Source organism: Pristis pectinata, chromosome 30, assembly GCF_009764475.1.
Source record: "Pristis pectinata isolate sPriPec2 chromosome 30, sPriPec2.1.pri, whole genome shotgun sequence".
NCBI lineage: Eukaryota > Metazoa > Chordata > Chondrichthyes > Rhinopristiformes > Pristidae > Pristis > Pristis pectinata.
In genome coordinates this window covers 12,976,276-12,990,699 of record NC_067434.1, presented here as the reverse complement: position 1 = coordinate 12,990,699, position 14,424 = coordinate 12,976,276, and the positions used below count along the sequence as shown (strand labels likewise).

General features: G+C 38.6%; 1 protein-coding gene across 5 annotated transcripts in view; it reads left to right on the top strand.

Moving 5' to 3' along the window:
• LOC127584733 (serine-rich coiled-coil domain-containing protein 2-like) overlaps positions 1-14,424 on the top strand; it is a 532,360-nt gene that overhangs the window by 33,324 nt on the left and 484,612 nt on the right. The window contains exon 3 of one of the 5 annotated variants that reach the window (XM_052041643.1): positions 7,909-7,989. The exons of the other annotated variants lie outside the window; for them this stretch is intronic. The gene's annotated coding sequence lies outside the window, so the exon portion shown is untranslated. The remainder of the gene's footprint in view (positions 1-7,908; positions 7,990-14,424) is intronic. 5 annotated transcript variants of the gene reach the window in all.

Genomic DNA, 14,424 nt, shown 5'->3' with positions numbered 1-14,424 from the left:
TAATCCATAGATTTAGTTGTGGAAGTGTTTATGAAACTTAGTGATTTGTTTCGGGTGGTGTTGAGGTTCTTGAATGTTTCAGCTAGCATTATCCAGGCATTGTTGATGATGGAAAGGTTTGGAGGATGAGCGATAACTGTACCATGAGCGATAACTGTACCATTAACCTCAAGGAGGCTGTCAGCTTCTAACTTTGTGATGGAGGAAAGCAGGTCAATGTAGTTGGGTCATGGTGTCTGTCCTGAAAATACCAAGAAATGATATTCCAGAGATTAGTGACCTCCAGCAATATCTTCCTTTGTGCCTTGTTTAACTTGAGTAAATGGAGATTTTTTTCTCTTCGTTCTCATTGATTTCAGTTGTAATAAAGCTCTTTGCTGCCTCAATTGGTAGAATGCCATATTGATGTCAAGGACAGTTACTCTCACCTGACCTTTGGAGAAAACAATTCAGAAGGCTAATTTGGAATTGATGTGTCAAATGAGGAAATACGTTTCAAATAGATTTTGATTTAGATATATTGGTAGAATCTGTTTTGAATTTAATGCATGTACCTTTTAATATGGTAGAGCAAGATTCAACATTTTATCGAGGTAAAAATATTGTAAGAACATAGAATTGCTGGACCCATTGTAGCTGAGCAGTATTAAAGAGCATTTGCAAAATTCTGCAGAAAGCTTATTGAGTTACCCAAGTAACTGGTGTGCATTATGCGAGGTGAGCCTTGCTTTTGGAATTGAATTTTATGCTATATCACCATTTGTTTAATGTAGACAGATGTTTACAATAATTGACGATAATTCAAGTGGTGGGGCTTGTATTCATATTCTGTGATGGTGCAGTATTACTACTGGTCATGTAATTTTGCTTGTGAAATATAGTATCTTGTATATCAAACTAATGTGTCACTGTCAATTTTGTTAAAAATTAGAAGCTTACAGTTAATGAAATCTGAATTAAGCAGTTTTGATGTCGACCTATTTTGTGTTGTATTTGGCAGCCTATTTGTATGACTTATGCCACTTTTTTGAAAGACTTGAAAGATGGGTATTAAATTAGTTTTTAATTTTATTATGACCACCTTTCACAGCTTCCAATTTAAGCAAAATGCCCGTGTGACTTTATTTTCTCTCTTGGTGTTATTCATTTAGTTGATTTCTCAGCAACTGTTTCTGTTTTATCTCAAATTCTAGCACTTATAGATAATTGTGTTTGTGATAGGAATTTGTTAATTAGTTTCTTGAAATTATTAATCTTGACTGGCTACAGAAAGCAGTATTCTTGGAAACTGGTACAATTCATTTGGGGTAGGTATCCATCACTGTAGATCATCATCGGGATTGCTTGCATTTAAATTAGTCACGGTCTGAAATCCTGCTAACACTATGTATTGCAGAACAGATTTAACTGTGAGAATATCAGATTAGAGAGTTCTTCCAATGAAAAGTCAATATAAAAGGTCGTCACCTTTCATAATTTGATATTGCTTTTTGTAGGCTATATTCAATAATTGGTTAAAACTTTGTTCCGATCTTTGGGTCTGTTGAACACTGCAGATGGGAGTAGATTGAGACGATCTACTGGACAGTCCTATTATATTTATGCTCTTTTAAATAGGCAGAGGGATGATGAACATCAGAGAGACCAAATGTTTACTCCCCCTCAAAGACGGTGATGGTTCTAATAAATATTTTGCTGCTTATTACTGTCTGTAACTCCTGTTGTGTGAAATTTTGTCTAATTTAACTTGTGCCAAGTTAAATATTTAAAACTTTATTCTTTCTGGGTTAATGAATCTTATGATTTTTTTTCAAAGTAGTTCAATGCTTGATCACAAAAGAAGCTTGAGAGAATACTCTCAATATAGAAATTTTATTTTTGTTTGCTTTGATTTGCAAATCGATAGCTTTATTTCCATTGTATACAATTATTAAAATATAATATCCATTATTCTAATTCCAGTTTTAAGCATCTTATCCTATGGCCAGCTATGTTAACTCTATTTCTTTTTATAGTTTAAATCTAACCTTGCCTCTGCTTGAGATCAAATTGTAAAATTCTTGTTCATTGCCAGTTGCATGAGAAACCTTTCTATGTTCATATTCTCTATCTACTTGTGAGTTTAACCCGTCAATCCAACTAAAATGACTAGTTAGATATTGATGTATTTTTGGGCTGCCTTTCACAAGCAACAAATTAACTTCAACACCCTGCAAAACAACTACTAATACTGCTTTTGATCTTAATGAGTTAAGTAGGTTAATGGGTACCACTGTTTAAAAATGAAATAGGTACAATGAACTCTTTTATACTATTACAGAACACACCTCATTTACTGACATGAGCTTTTCCATGCTGGTTTTCTCTTGAACACTACTTATGAATACTTCTGAGTCATTTTATCATTTTTCTTGTTATACATTGCTGAAGTCTTTAAAATGTTTTGAAACCATATGCATCTAAATAGCTTTATTATCAAGGCAAGCCCAAGGAATAAGATCTCAGCTTTTGATTATGCCCTTTCAACAGTTTTAGAACATCAATGTTACAACTTCAATTTTCTTGTACAGCAAGTGCTGGCAATAGTTCTTGCATTTTGTGTTGACTTCAACTTATTCTTTATTCCATTACTGTCTTCTCTACACCTTTTGTCATATTGTATCACATTGTATTATATTGTCATTGTATTATATTGTATTCACTTGTCAGTGAATTTATTTTCAAATTGGCTAATCTAATTGGTTTATTCTCTGACTTGTTCTCTTAACTAACAGGTTTCCTAGGCTGCCTTTACTGTTGTGACCATTCTTTGTATTTTGCCTACCTTTACTAATCGTTACAATACACTCCGCTGTTCTGCTGATTCTACTCTCAATTCTTTGATTTACATTAAACTACTTAGGCCCAGGTGAACATTTTTAGAGTAAAGCCTTGATCATTCCAGAATGATCTCTTTCCAGTGGGCAAAAAATATTTCTCAATTTAGTTTTTCATTCCATCAAAGCCTTCCATATGGCTTTATCTGCTCATATGCTGAACTTGTGTCCTTTGTTTTTCTGTTTTAAAAAACTCTTTTTAAAGTCAGCGAAGTCTTGATAATGCTCAGTATTCATTGCACAGCCTGTTACTGTCTTAGTTTTACTAAGTTTTCACCTTGTCAGTCTTTACTTCCTTCTGAAGTCTTCAAGCTTTCAGAAGCTGAGCTTGGTGTGACCTAGTTTCTATTTCCTGGTCTATTTAATTTCTCTCCAACCTTGGTGGTCTCCTCAATGGGGTTTTGTTTCCCACTAAAGGAGTGTAAGTTTGTTACTGAATTGTTTTTTAAGAGATAGTGGAAAGTCATAGATTGCTCTGCATTTTCCTTTCCAAACTTTGATTTTCGTACTCTGTTGGGTATTAACACATACATTATGAATTAACTGTACAAGAGTTGGCCTTCTAACAATGCAAGTACACAAGACATAAAATGTCAGATGCATATTGTCTCTGACTGGTGTTTTGGCATATCATATATTTTGTCCATGTATTATGTCCACCGGACTGGTAATGTTAGCCATATTTTACATTAAGCAGATAATTATATAAACTTGCATTCTAATGTACAGCTACAGTCTATAATGTAGTTAGAATAAGAACTACTATACTTGAATATAGTTTTGAGATTCTGATGATTTGGTTTATTCACTGAGTTGAATTCTACTCAACTTGGCCCTTAGTTATAAAAATATAAATCCTTTTGTTAAATGTGAAATTTTAGTAAGACAATGGGTACACATCAGCTTTTTTCAGTAATTCTTAAATTGACTTTGTTTGAAATTTCGTTGTGCTGGTTCAGGATGTGTATTATGCATATTTGAATGACAAATGATGCTGTGGCCTGCAGCGTTGATTGTAATAGTTGTGTTGATTGACAGTAGTATTAAATATGATCTTGAACATGATTGGTTGCATTGTGAATTGTCGGGTGTTAATTGTAATGTATACTTAGCTAGTTTTACATTTTACACAAAGATTATCATGGTTTCTTTGTCTGATTTGCCTAGAGCAAAGCCTTCCCTAAGGTACTATGTGGCAGATTGGGATCCAAGGGAGAGTGGCAAATTAGATCTAAAATTATCTCATTGGCAAGAAGCAGAAGGTAGTGGTTGACAGATGTTATTATGATGGGAAGGCTATTACCAGTGGGTTTTCAGTGCTCAGTACCTGGTCCCTTGGTTTTGTGAAATAAATGATTGAACTCAAGTGTATTGGCAAGGTAAATAACTCTGCAGATAATGTACAAAAATTGGCCATGTGGTTGGCAGTAAATGGGAAAGCTTTAGACTGTGGGAGTACATAGATGGTTTGGTTAGGTTGGGCAGAAAAGTAGCAAGTTGAATTTAATCTGGAGAAGTGTGAAGAAGTACATTTGGGGAGGTGTAATAACGCAAGAGAATACACCATAAATGAGAGGCTATTGAAACGTATAGAGAAACAAAGGGACCTTGGAGTGGATATCCACTGGTCATAAAGGGAATAGTTCAGACCAATGAGATGTTTAAAGTGACATACTTGATACTTTCTTTCATCGGCTGAAGAATAGAAAGCTAGAGCAGGGAGGTTATTACTAGAAATGTATACGACACCATATAGACCTATCCAATTGAGCTAATTACCATCCAATCAGTCTTCTTGCTGTCATCAGCAAAGTGATGGAAGTGCCACTGATAGTGCTGTCCAGTGACAGTTTCTTTCCAATAACCTGTTCACTGCTCATTTTTGGTTTAGCCAGCTCCAGTTTGCATGACATCCTCAGTCCGAACATGGACGAAGAGCTTAATTTCAAGCTTGTCTTGTTTTATGAGGACTCTTAACATCAAGGCAACAGTTGACTGAGCTTGGCATCAAGAAACTTGATAAAACTAAAGTCAATGGGAATCAAAGGTGAAGTCATAAGTTGCACAAAAGAAGATGAATATGGTTGTTGGTGGTCAATCATCCCAGCTGAAAGGACATTACTGTGGAGTTTGTCAGGATAGTGTTCTACATAGAACCATCTTCAGCTTCTCAATCAATGACCTTCCTTTCATAACGTTAGAAGTGGGGACATTCACTAATGATTTTGCAATATTCAGTTCCATTCACAGCTCTTAAGCAAATGAAGCAGCCCACATCTGCACGCAGCAAGACCTGGGCAATATTCACTCTTGGGCTGCTGTGGCAAGTAAATTTGTGCCACAAAAGTTACAAGCAATGATCGATCCTATGGAATCTAACCATCCAATTCCTGATATTTGATGGCATTATCATGGTCAGGTTCTCCACTAACAGCATCCTGGTGCCACCATTAACAAGAAACTCAAATGGACAAACTACATAAATATTGCGATTATAGGAGCAAGTCTGAGGCTGGGTATCCTCCAGGAAGTGACACCTCCTGACAACCCAAAACCCTTTCATCATCTATTAGGCACAAGCCAGGAGCATGATGGAATACTCATCCTTTGCCTGTCTGAATGTAGGTCCATCAGCAGCATTGACATCATCTGTGATGAAGCAGCCCACTTGATTGATTCCTTAACTACCACTGACAACTGTAGCTGTAAAATACATTAGATGGAAATTCCCTTGGGTACTCTGGCAGCACCTTCCAAACCTATGACCTTTACCGCCAAGAAGGACAGTGGCAGTAGTAATTTTGGGTTCCCCTCCAAGTCACACACTTGGAAACGTATTACCCACCCTTCATTGTCACTAGATCTAAATCCTGGAAATCCCAATGTAAAGCGGGGCTGTAGTATGAAAGGCCAGGAGTCAGATGGCAGTGACAACACTACTAACCACCATGGTCAGATGATAGCATTGCCTATCGGGTCGGAAGCTACACCATTGTCAATCAAGGGTCCGGCTCCACCCCACCCATCAAGAGCATACCTAAGGATTGGCTTGTAACTCACCTTTGTTCTTGACCCTGAATCATTGGCTTGTTTGAATTACCTGAACGGGCTCCATCCAGCTACAGCCCTATAAAAGATGGTATATGTGGGTAGTTCTCCCTCTTTTCCAATTGCTGCCAGGGTCGAGACCACAGGTGAGAGGGTGCACTTCCACAGGGGTCTAGGAGCGTCCTAAGTAGATTCCCAGTAGCGTACAGTCATTGTTTGTCCAGATTCAGGGGGGTTCAGACAACGTATTTGTTCGTTACCTGATCGTTTGTACTAGTTCGTGTGTGTGTGTGTGTGAGTGTGTGTCCACTTCACCCCTGTTGCGACTCCCCCCACATTTCGCGATCACCTGAGTGCAAGTGTGCATTTGTTCCTCCTCATTCTGTTCCCGCATCTGCCTTTGTAAATAAAATTCTCCTTTTTGAAGTACAAAGACTGTGTCCAGTCTTTAAGATTCAAAAGAACCTTTCTCATAACAGGGGCGTGCAAGGTGCATTGAGATCTAGAATGATTCACTGGTAAGCTGTATTACTCACCTTGTATCAATGAGTATTTTCAGTTAAAATACAATTAATGGAACAACACCAAGTCTGTCACATGGAGCTATCTGTTATTCTGAGCATTTGCAGCAAGTTAAGTTGTAATAGGAATGTTGAATTGTTACAACATGATCCCAGAGCTTGTGGTGCAGCTTTCTGCAGCTATTTTGTGACTTGGTGATATACATTTGTTTTTGCTGGTGACATTTGATGCAGAACTAGTTTTCAATCTAATACTGCAAGGGAAAGTATGGTGTGAATTTGAAATATGTCCTACATTTTGGGTAAAGTGAACACGTGACTATCTTCTACATGCTAAGTAATAGAGTGGGAAGCAACGTGCATTTTAGGTGTGCCATTGAATACCCCCCAATAAAATTAGAAATGAGAATATACAAATACATTTCACATGATGTCTCTTGGCTGTAGTGGGGGATTTGGGGGGGAAATAAATCAGTTAATGCAATGAAAATGTGGTTATGAAGGCAAATTAAACTGTTTTATCTTGCTGCTGTTAAAACAAGCTGATACGAAGGCTGATATCTAACCCCTTTTTGTCAACTTGCCTGATATACGTAATGGTAAACAAGATGCATTTTTGCTGTTTCTGTAATAAGTCTGTTCAGGACAAAATCCCCATGTTTCTGTGGTCCATGTTGCTGATGCCAATTTTTGTTGCTAAACAGAGAAAAAAAATACGTATTTTGTTTTTACTGTTGTGCAAATACAAATCTCTATGTTTATATATGCAGCACGTGTCCAGATAATCAAAGGTTTACTCCCAAGGAAAAAGGAGTTGGGTTTATAAATTGGGTAGATCTATCCCAGCTGCTTACATTGAATGAAAAAAAACCAAACCTAGGCCACTTTATTTGACCTTTCCCAGGGATGAACAAAAACTATACAACAAGTAAATGAAAGCTACAATATTCCCTGGTTATGTCTTTTGGTGTTTGATCTCCATCTATAATTGCATCAGAAATTTGTGTTTGAGAAATTAGGAAGTTGCAAATAAATTAATCAGCTTTTTATTATGTTTATTAAAATTAAAATATTTCCAATTGTTTAATGTAAATATTATCAATTCACAGGGACATTATTAGCAGGAGTGGACCATCTGGTCCCTTGAGTTTTCATGAGATCATAATTGGTCCCGCGATTCAGTTTTCCCACCTGATCCTCAGATTACCTTAGTATCCAAAGCCTTAGCTACGAATGTGCTCCAAATAACTATTCACAAAACTTTGAGGTAGAACATTTCAAAGACTTGGCTCAGTTTTAGATCGCCAACTCCTTATTTTGACACTATGGTCCCTGGTTATAGAGTATCCAGAGAGGAAACTCTCAGAATCTACCCTGTCAATATCATTTTTTTGCCTCACTGTGTTCATTTTAGTTTATAAATTTCAGTGAGTATAGACTAATCTACATTTCTTTCTTTATAGGACTTCCCCCTGATCCAGCAGCAAATGTAGTGAATCTACACTGCATCACTTTCAAGACTTGCATAACGCTCCATAGAAAATGTTAGTTCAAGTTATACTTTATTGTCATTCACCCATATGCTGTAAAACACATGGAGGAATGAAATGTCGTTTCCCCCAGACTCTCACAACAGAGGACATACAATAAACGCAGACGGAGAAATTGTGCAAGCACAAATAGTGCAAAAAATGGTATATACAGGATACAAAATTAATGCAAGGTTAGTGCAAAACTGAGTTGGACGAAGAAAATGCAGAACTCAGTGTATTGCACTAAGTGTATAAACATGTTCAGCAGTAGCCAAAGTTCTTATGCGCTGCTATGCAAGTCAGGACTTTTGATGCGGCATTTGTCTGAGACTGCCTCCAGGGTATTCAGGAACCTGACAGCCTAGGGGGAAAAAACTGTTGTACAGTCTAGTAGTTCCGGCCCAGATGCTCCGGTACCACTTGCCAGGCGGCAGTGGGACAAATAGGTCGTGGGAGGGATGAGAGGGGTCATCTATGATTCTGCAAGCCTTGCAGGTGCATCGTGTGTTGTAGATGTCCAGGATGGAGGGAAGGGGTAATCCAATGATCTTTCCAGCTGTGCTCGCAATTCTCTGCAGAGTCTTGCGGTCTGAGGTGTTACAGTTACCGTACCAGGCAGAGATGCAGCTGGTCAGGACACTTTCAATGGTACCCCTGTAGAATGTGATGAGGGTGGGGGAGGGCAGGTTTGCTCTCTTCAGCCACTGTAGGAAGTGGAGTTGCTGCTGTGCCTTCTTGGCGAGGGAGGAGGTGTTGGTTGACCAGGACAGGTCGTCTGCTATGTGTATTCCTAAGAACTTATAGCAGCTGACTCTCCGTACATTGGTGCCATTGATGCACAGGGGTGAGTGGTCAGCTTGGGCCTTTCTACAATCCACAATCATCTCCCTTGTTTTGTTCACGTTAAATGAGAGATTGTTAACTGAACACCAATTCACCAGCCTCTTCACTTCCTCTCTGTAAGCTGTTTCATCGCTCCTGCTGATGAGGCCCACCACTGTTGTATCATCAGCAAACTTGATGATATGGTTGGAGCTTGAGTTGGCAGAGCAGTCATGGGTCAGCAGCGTGAACAGCAGTGGACTGAGCACACAGCCTGGTGATGTTTGAGGTGGTATTTCCAATGCGAACTGACTGTGGCCTTTCAGATCCAGAATCTAGTTGCAGGTGGAGGTGCTAAGGCCCAACAGGTGTAACTTCCTTATGAGGTTCTGTGGGATGATAGTGTTGAAGGCAGAGCTGAAGTCTGTGAAGAACATCCTGACATAAGTGTCCTTTTGATCTAGGTGAGACAGGGCCAGGTGGAGGGCAGAGGACACTGCATCTTCAGTTGACCGATTGGGGCGGTATGTGAACTGGAGGGGGTCTAGTGAGGGGAGGGAGAATGGATTTGATGTGTTGTAAGACTAGCTTTGCGAAACACTTCGTGATGATTGGTATCACTGCTACGGGGTGGTAGTCATTTAGACAGGTTACAGGCAACTTTTTAGGCACTGGTATGATGGTGGTGGAGGTGAAACATGAGGGAACAACTGCTTGGCTCAGAGAGACATTGAAGATGTCGGCGAGTACATCTGCCAGCTGGTCCGTGCAGTCCCTGAGCACACGGCCAGGTATGTTATCAGGTCCTGCTGATTTCTGAGGGTTAATCCTGGATAATATCTTCCTCACACTAGCTGAGGACAGGCAGAGTACCTGGTCATTGAGCGGTGATCTAGATCTAGAGACCAAATTTTGACAGGTGTAGTTTCACCCAAGTCCTGTACGATTACAGCAAGATTTTTGTATGTAAGTAATGTGTTTAAGGTTTAGGCAGAATATATCAAATGTGACTAATTAACAAAGAGTCCATAATCTGAATGCATCCAAAGCCATTTTTCAAGCAGAATTGAAAGCCATGATCAAGACTTTGCCTGGAGTCAAAATTGCAAGATATTTTTAAAGCCACGTTTAACACTGGTTAAACGATAAATGCAATCAAGGTGGTATATACCTTTGCTGCATCTTTCAGAGAGATGCCAATGCTGGGATAAGCAGTGGCTATGATTGATCTTTTCAGGTTAGGAAAGCTGAGTAGCATTTTGGGATCCCCAGCAAGATCGGGTATATTCTATACATGTTTAATTTTTCCAGATCATGAATGAGCATATCAAGATCTCTCAGTACATCAACATTTATTTGTTTCTCATGATTTTAAAAAAAAACTAATTTTCTATTGTTCCTTCCATTATGCAAAACCTCATATTTTTCATGATATTTTATCAGCTACCACCTTGCATCTGTTTTAACCTGTCTATATCCTGTGCAGATTTCCACTTTTCCACTTTGTATCAATAATAAACGTATAAGTGGCCCTTTCTTTTCATTTGTAAATAATCTAAATTGTGAAAAGCTGAGGGTGCATTCCTCAGTTCTGTGTTATTCTCGTAGTCACAATCAGAATGAAAGAGATACATTTATCCCTTCCGTTTTCTGTTCTTTAACCATGCTAATATATTATCCCCAGTTCTGTGTAACATATAATATGGTACCTATCAATATGAACAATTTGCATTTCTATAGCATGTTACTATAGTTAATGTCGTGGTAGATAATACCTCAGAAGAACATGAATTGAAGACTGGCAGTCAATTTCTTACGTTAATCTGGTGAAATCATTTGTTGTTGACGATTCCAATGGTGCATGTAGGCTTCCCACTTTCCACCATTCGTAAATTTGAATGCATACAAAGCTATACTGCCCCTGTTCTAATCTGCAATAGCCCTGGTCACTTGTTACTCGTTTCTTGCTACCTCCTTGGTACCTGATTAAACAGTGCCAAAATTTAAAGCATTCTTGTGTGTTCTGAATTCTCATTGACCTTGATGGCAAATGAGATTAATTTCAGTTTGTGATAACTGGGTCCATTAATTTTCATTCACAAGTAAAAACTTTTTTTCCTGTGGCTGTGGGCTTTGTGCCTGTGGACTTAGTTCTTCTAGAGTTCTCTTTTGGATCTGCTTTGGATCATCATTGAGATAATAAAATAATATATTTGAGATGTTTCTTGCCCCAGTAATCAAGAAATTTCCCTAATTTAGAATAATGAAAGGATTGTAACTTGGTAGATTCTGCTTATGTATTAAATATAAATTTATGGGTAATATCTCTGAGAACATAAAATTTAGGTTTTTAGGGCAAAATGTGAATGTGTTAATTTTTAGAGATGAGATGTCTATGTGGTCTGTTGATTCAGACAACTCCATTACTTTCTTGGACCTTGCAGGCAGGATTATGTCAAACTTAAAAGTGGCTAAATGGGTGCATTTGGCTTATCTGGATCTTTCAACTTGAGATTGTTTTTTGTTGGTAACAGGTACTGAGAGAGGGAAATTGCATTTGCTCTTTACTTGACTTCATTTTTACTTACGTGGCATCTTATTAATTTTCATTGGTAACATTATTCTTGTTCTCTGTTCCAAAAACCTTGCAAGCTGACTGTTGAGATTAACTAAATAAAAACATTCCGAATCAGATTTATTAGCATTGACTTGTATGACATGATATTTGTTGTTTTGTGGCAGCAGTACAGTGCAAATACATAAAATTTCTGTAAATTATAAAAAGAAATAGTCCAAAAAAAGGAATAATGAGATAATGTTCATGGACCATTCAGAAATCTGTTGGTGGAAGGGAAGAAGCTGTTTCTGAATTGTTGAGTGTGGGTCTTCAGGCTCCTGCACCACCTCCCTGATGAAAGTAATGAGAAGAAGGCATGTCCCGGATGGTGAGGATCCTTTATGATGGATGCTACTGCCTTGAGGCACCACCTCTAGAAGTTGCCCTCGATGATAGGGAGGGTTGTGTCCACGATGGAGCTGGCTGAGTCTACAACCCTCTGCAGCTTCCTGTGATCCTGTGCATTGGAGCATCCATAGCCGGCTGTGATGCAACCAGTCAGAATAGATTGACCAATGAAATAATTTTTTTTTAGGAACTGTCCTTTTAAATACACACTACTTTTTGAATTTTGAATCCACTAACCTTATCATTGTCCACTGTTGTCAGGTTTTATTTTAATAAAAGTTTGAGATCAGAAAAATACATATTGTTTCCTAATTTATACTGTTTACTGATCATACCCAGGGTAACAGATGAAATGTTGATTGACCAAGGAGAGAGAAGTTACTTGGTTATATCCTACTTTTCTCCAGAGATCAAGCTGAAAAATGTATGGGTAAACATTGAACAAAGGCATTATGATTGTCTCCAGTTGTGCCAATCAATCTTCCATGGTAGTAAGACATAATATTCTTTATTGGTATACCAGAATCCTGCTGCCGGATTCAATTGAAGGATCCGTCCACAATAGTCATGCAAATAATCAAGCTCCAGGTCCTGAAATAGAGTGCTGTTTGTTAATCAAGGTACATCTTATGCGAAGGATCTATGGGGAAATGCTCCTCCATTCATCAAGATCATGGCCGACCTATCCCATTTTCCTTTGATTCCCTAAGTATTAAGAAATCTATTGATCTCTGTTTTGAATGAACATTATGACTTCACTGACCTTGGGTAGAGTTTTCCAAAGATTCACCACCCTCTGTGCGAAAAAAGTTCTCATCTGGGTTTTAAGTGGCCTCCTTATTCTGAGAATATGGCCCCTGATTCTAGACTTCTCAGCAACGAGAAGCATCCACCTTGCATTTAACCAGTTGGGCCATATATATGTAAAAAAAATTCTAAGTTTCAATGAATTCTCCTCTCATACAGCAAGACATCTTTATTCCCGTATCCAAATCCTTTGAGTAAAGGCCAACATACCATTTGCCTTACGAATTACTTTCTGCACCTGTGCCTGGGCATACGCACAATGACACCTAGGTTCCTTTGAAAATCAGTATTACCCATCCTCTCACTTTTTTAAGTACTGCGTTTTTGTTTGTGCTCCACAGTGAATAGCTTCATATTTTTCCATGTTATCTTGCATCGTCCTTGTCTTTATCCCCTTGAAGCCTCTTTACATTACCTTCCCTGCTCACATAGTTTTGTACCATCAGCAAGTGTGGAAATATATTTGGTTCCTTCAGCCAAATCATAAATTGAGAAGAGCTGGGATCATTAGTCACAGCCTAACAGCCTGAGAAAGATCCATTTATTCCCATCATTTGATTTCTGTCAGATAACCAATTCGGAATCCTTGTCTATTCATTGCTCCCAGCTCTGTGTGCTCTAACCTTCTTCACCTATCTCAAGTCTTCTGAAAATTCCAATACACCATGTCTGCTGGTTTTCCTTTATCATTTCTAGCAGTCACATCCTCAAAGAAGTCCAGTAGGTTTGTCAAATATGATTTTCCTCTCGTAAACCCATGCTGACTTTGCTCAATTCTTTTAATCTTGTCAAGGTGTTCTGTTATATAATTCATTTATAAATTCCAGCTTTCCCCACATTACTGACATTAGGCTAACTGGTTGATAATCTCCTGCTTTATCTGTCCTTTCTTTATGGACTGCCCTCCACCAATGATAGAATCTTCCATTAACTGGAGTAATTTGCTTATTCCTTTTCTGTATAGAATGTGAAAGATATTCCAACGTGAAGGTATACCTCCCAAGATTTTCTCTTCTCTTAATTATTTTAGTTTTATGAATATTACCTTGCTTAGCAGTGGGTGGTGCCTACATAGGATGAGCTGCCAGAGAAAGTAGTTTGAGGCAGGTACAGCAACTACATTCAAAAGATGAAAAACACAATGATGCTGGAGCAACTCAGCAAGCCAGGCAGCATCCCTGGAGAAAAGTAGGCAGTCAGTGTTTCGTGTCAGGACCCTTCTTCAGGTCTTTGTTTCTCTAACATTTAACAGACATTTGGATAAGTACATGAATAGGAAAGGTTTAGAGGGATATGAGCAAAATGTGGGCAAATGAGACTAGCTTAGATGGGCACCTTGGTCGGCATGGAGGAGTTGGGCAGAAGGATTTGCTTCCCTGCTGTATTGCTATATGTCTCTAGCAAAGAGGAGGTGTATGATGAGGCATGTAAATGAATCTTGGATTAAGAACATAAGAAATAGGAGCAGGAGTAGGCTATCTGGCCCGTCAAGCCTGCTCCACCATTAAATAAGATCATGGCTAATTTGGCCATGGACTCAGATCCACGAACCTGCCTTTTTCGCCCATAACCCTTAATTCCCCTACTATGCAAAAATTTTATCTAACTTTGTCTTAAATATATTTAATGAGGCAGCCTCTACTGCTTCCCTGGGTAGAGAATTCCACAGATTTACTACTCTGGGAGAAAAAGGTTTCTCCTCATCTCTGTCGTAAATCTATTCCCCCGAATCTTGAGGCTATGACCCTAGTTCTCACCTACCAGTGGAAACAACCTTCCTGCCTCTAATCTATCCCTTTCACAATTTTATACGTTTCTATAAGATCCCCTCTCATTCTTCTGAATTCCAGCGA